The sequence below is a fragment of the Ictidomys tridecemlineatus genome, chromosome 8 (genome assembly GCF_052094955.1).
Source record: "Ictidomys tridecemlineatus isolate mIctTri1 chromosome 8, mIctTri1.hap1, whole genome shotgun sequence".
Lineage (NCBI taxonomy): Eukaryota > Metazoa > Chordata > Mammalia > Rodentia > Sciuridae > Ictidomys > Ictidomys tridecemlineatus.
Genome location: NC_135484.1, coordinates 81,231,671 through 81,237,282, shown reverse-complemented (window position 1 = coordinate 81,237,282; position 5,612 = coordinate 81,231,671).

Sequence of the window (5,612 nt, the reverse complement as noted above, 5' to 3'; positions counted from 1 at the left end):
ACTAGAGAAAAAAGATACAACTCCTATCTGGCTCTTATTTTGGGGTTTAACCAGTACCTGTTATTCTTAACAGGCCATGAAGAAATGGTATAGGCTAGTGGTTTTCAAAAAAAAAAAAAAAATGGAAAGCACAGAATCCTTCCTTCCAATTAAATCAACTACAAAGATCAAAATTTTTAAAATGGTTAAAAACATCACCCTTTTAGTCAAAGTTGTCATATGAGTCCCTGGGTGTGACCTCTGGACTGTTTTACCCTCACAAACCTATTCAACACTATTGAGGGCACCCAATGCCCAATATAAATTAGATCCCAGTAGGCATACTCATTAGTAAGGGGTGATTGAAATGGGATTAGGATGTGGAAGAGGAAATATTGCTGCCAAGCACCTCAGTAAAGGTCCATATAAAAGCCATCTACTCTTTCTCTTTTTAATATTTACATAAAATACTTTTTCACAGAATTATTACCTCATAATTTTCATATTTTAAGCCATAACTACCTTTTAATTGCTATGCTCCAGACTCTGGTTATGTGTGTTTTACTGCCAAACCTGTAAGATGGTTATTTCTGTTTCTAATTGAAGATTCACAAACTAGAGCTATGAAAAATTAAATTCTTGCTATTATTTTACAAACAGACAGTGGCATATCCACTATGTAAAACTTTTTCTCTAACATAAAACAACATAATCTTTATCACATTTGCCTTATGGTGAACATTTAACTGCAGAAGAATTTTAGAACTTCATGTGTCACCTTTGATCATCAACAAATCATCTAGATTAAATACATTTAAAGTCACTTTTTTCCTCTTAAGAATTTTACCACTATGATAAACAGATGAATACAGTGTCTTAATTGCTAAAGTATAACATACAAATTTAATTAATTTATATTTCATGAGAACTGATTTTTTTTTCAATTAAGAATCACTGATGGAAGTTCTACTCAGAAATTATCCATGGCCAACAGTTAAGTGCCAGAGGCAAAGGATACAATATGATCAGAGTACTTGGTAAATCAACATTAAGCAATGGTTTCTTTGATGTTCAGTTGACCCTGTCAATACACTGAATAGATTTTTTTAAAAATCCTTTTGAGTATTATGATCAGCTGAAAAGAAAATATGTATTTTCTTAATCTACTTTTGCAATCACATTTCATTAATTCTGCAATATCAATAGAAAGAATGTAATTACAACGAATTTTACTTACTCTTTGAAATTCAAACAGGAATTTTGTTCTGAATATACAACATGTCTGAATTATTAGTAAAGCAAAAAAAAAAAAGGAAAACAGACAAACAGACATGAAACACTTAACAAGTTTTTAAAAGGAACTTGTGATATCAGAAGCTTGTTCTATAAATTTTATTCCAACTTTTCTTAAAGGACCTGCAGGCTTTTAGGCAAACATTAGTGTACCAGAAAATGAAAAACAAACTATTGGGTTATTATTACTGCTTCTATACTAAAATCAATTCATAGGATTCCATAACAACACTTTATCATATAGATTCAAGTGGTAGCTTGTTGGAATCAGGAGATAAGTGTAGACTTTAGTTAAATCTGTTCCTGTAGCTCAGTGACTCCTTGAACTAAACAAGTGGTTGTTTCGGTGGTTCCTAAATTAAGAGAATAAATAAAACAGACACCTGAGAGACTATTCAGAGCAATCTGCTTATCTTGTGTCCTAAGGGTAATATTGAAAGAGCCAAGGGGAAGATTCTGATCATCACCTTTGATCTCAAAAAGCTAAAACCCTATCAATATCTCTTGCCTGGGTGAGTCCTGGACAATAGTGAGACCAACAAAGGCAAGAGATATGGGAATAGTAAACCCATGACATCATAATTTAATGTGCCTATTGTCCCAGGCAGAAAGCAGGTGGACCTTGGATAATTAGTTAAGTATCATGAACTCAATTGGTGATCCCTGTCGCTGGTATTATTTCAGATTATATCCATATCATATTATATTCATGTAGTGTCTTCCTGGGAATATCAACAAATCTCCTAGCAGATTATATGCAATTATTGATTTTTCATGTGCTTTTTTTTTCTATACCCCAAATTAGTAAAAAAATCAATATTTGTTTGCTCTACTTTAATAGAGGTAATATTGTATCTTCATTAAGTTGCTTCAGTGGTCCTGTCCCTCTCAACCCTTTTTAATCTTCTCTCCAAGGCCGTCTGCTGCTCTGCTACTTTGATTATATTAGGCTCCTAGGATCTGGTATGCCAGATGACTGATAAGACATTATTACCAGGGGATGGGAAATGAACCATATACAAATACAGAGGCCTAATTTCTCAGTGAAGCTCTGGAAGAATTCAGAGGTCTGGAAATTTCAGAATAGTCCTTCTAAAATGAAAGATAGTTTGCTTCACCTTGCATTCTTTATCACAAAGAATGAGACAGAACACACTTTATGAGCTTTTATGTTTTTCAGGAAAGACAAAGTGTTGATCTGGATGGGTTCTGATTAATATACTGAGTAGGTCAAGGTACTATCAGTATTGATAGAAAAAATGAAAAAGAGAAGATAGTCTAACTGATTTGTGCTCTATGGCAGTTGTTCTCACTGAAACTATAGGACCTAGGGAATCCAACATTGCTAAAAGTGTCTGCTATTAGCAGGATATTGGGGTTAGTGCTTAACAGAGAGTACAGGAAAAATTCTGCAGTTTTGGAATTGACAAGTAAATATTCTGTTAAAAAATATTTCTTAGCTTACTACTGCGTCTGGCAAAGATTAAATACTGAAATGCAAGAACCCAGTGGCCAAGTTCCTGAGCTATCTATTATGAATTGGGTGTTATCAGTTTGTCTATGCCAAGAAAAAAAATCAAATGTACTTTTAGATTTGAAGTACAAAATGCAAATGTGAAGAGGTTCTAAAAATCCAAGTGCTTTACTTTAACAAGCAGCTCATGCTTCTGCTGTGATCATCCTTGACATATTTCTACCCCTTCCTCAAGTACAATTGCAAAAGAAGGCAAATGGTAAACTAAAGCCAAGTGATTTCTGCAAGACTGTTCATAGTATGCTGAAAATAGGTTCAGGAGAGTTGGGCATTTCAGCCCTACTTACTAGTCAAGTTATATGGCATCCAGTTCTTTTGGCAAAAGAGAAGAAGGCTGGATGAGACAAAGATAAAGACATAAGTGGGAGGTGAAAATGTGTTTGGAAAGAAAAGATCTTGGGGGAAAAATGGTATATAGGGATAGTTTACTAGGATACTTTAAAAAGAAGTATATAGATATAACTTTTGGAATTGATTCAGAGTAAGAATATACTCTGAAATGTGAGAGTGTTTGCCTAAAGGTTCCTACTGCAGTGGGGTTACTCAGTACTCTGGTGTTTTTAAATTGGCTTTTTCTCTAAGTGTCTGGTTGGCCAGTGGAATTCATGACCTTGATGGCAGGGTTAGTGGTTATGCAGCAACAAATGCTTCTTCATTTCATGGTTCACTGGCTCACTTCTGCTGCATATACACATTCTCAGCACCAATGAGAGACCAAAACTAAATGTGTTTTCCCTTGGGGAATCAGCTAGCCATTTAATTGTGGTTTAAAATGTTGGATCTCTTCCATCTTGAAGGGGATCATAATTTATCCAAACTGGACTACCATTTACTCTAGATTAGATTTTTCTTCCATTCCTGACATACTTCTTTCAGCAATATCATCACTGGGTTTACTGATTGCTTTATTCACAACTTTGCTTCAACTAAAAACTAATTCTAGGTAAATAAAATTAAGGCAACAGACTGACAATCACAGAGTATATTGTTATCTTGTACCATATAATGCAGAATCACCTCTCCTTACAGAAAGCTGAAATTGTCTGAATACCAAATGGAAATAAGATACACTCTAATAAATTAATATGCTGCCCAATGTGAAATGAATGGATTCTCTGAACCAGGCCAGAACACAAGAAACAAGATGGAATATGTTCCACCTCTTACTATCCTACCTAGTGATACTTTCATAGAATAATGTTTCCCAGTCTTTCATCTCTGGATCTGCTATGTGGTCTTTGAGTGCTTCCAGGAGATTTTAGAACACAAGTTATTCAACCAGGAGACCCTTCAGTGGTCTCCATGAGAAGTCTGAGATTGTCATTTATCCATTTCAGATTTCTTCCGAGGAGTATTACAGTATATCTCAAACCCCAGTTCTACCCTAGCATGCTTCCTTGTCTGACTCATAAAGTAGTAAAGTGTTGAAAGACTCCTGAAACCTCAGAAAATTACAAAAACTACACACAGGAAGGACCACCAATGAATTCTATTCTTAAAAAATAATAAGTCCTATTTACTGCATCATAAAAACATCCATAGCTGCCTGCAGTATGGAGTTCAAACAAAATATGGAGTGATTAGTGGAGAATGAAAGCATAATTATCAGTGATAACCTTATGACAACTACAGAAATATAATATCTTAATCGGAATTCTTTAGGAAACAGAGCTTAAAGCAAAGTTTATGTGTTGATGGTTTCTGAGTAGTTTTTCATTTTCAAGGAATCAATGGTAAAGAAGAAAAACATGCTATTTGGGTGTCTCTTTGATATGCTCATTTCATTCCCTTTGTATATACACCCAGAAGCAGGACTGCTGGATCATTTGGAACCGTTTTCCACAACAGCTATACAAGTTTACATTACTATAAATATTGTAAGAGTTCTTTTCTCTCCATGTCTTCCACAGCATTTTTTATTTTGAGTATTTTGCCTGTTTATTTTGATCATAGTCATTCTAACTTGAGTCACAGTTCATGAGATTGGCCTCTTGGCTTCATAGTTTTGATTAGTATTCCCTAATGTTTGATGCTTTAGATTTTTTCATGTATTTGTATATTTTGTATATTTTTCTCATATATTAAAAACTCATTTTAATTTTTCTTTTGAGGTGTCTATTCAGATCACTTATAATTTTAAAAACTGAATTGCTTCTTTTCTTATTAATTTTTTTAGTAATTTACATATCCTGGATATGAACCCTTGTTGGATGACTAGTTGACAAATGTTTTCTCTGTTTTATAAGCTGTCTCTTCATTCACAATTGTTCTCTTTGCTGCAGAGAGTTTTTAGCTTGATGTCACCCCATTCTCTACTTTTACCTTTGTTTCCTGTGATCTAAGAGCCTGATACCCTATACAGAAAACCATTGCTTGCACCAATGTCCTAAAGTGTTTCCCTTATGTTTTCATCTGGTGGTTTTGAAGCCCCAGGTCTTTGATCCATTTTAGATTATTTTTATAAAGTAAATTGATAAAGTTTAATTTGAAAGAGTCTTTAAAGATGCAAAGAGTGAAGTAGCAATCGATTTGTAAATTCTCTGCCTCAACATATGTGGAGAGCAAGAGGTGGAGAATGTAGGCTAACACAGATATATGCAAACTGATTCAGACTGTTAGATACAAACAAAAGGGAAAGTGTGTTGATTTAGCAAAAAGGAGAATATGTCATTTTTGCTTCTCCTCCTTTGACTGCCTGCTAGTGAGTTTAGGTATACAGAGTTTTTCAACATGTTAGCCTTGAAGATTTTAACTATTTAGAGGATTATTCAAACTCTGCTAGTAAAGAAAAATTATCAAAAATCAA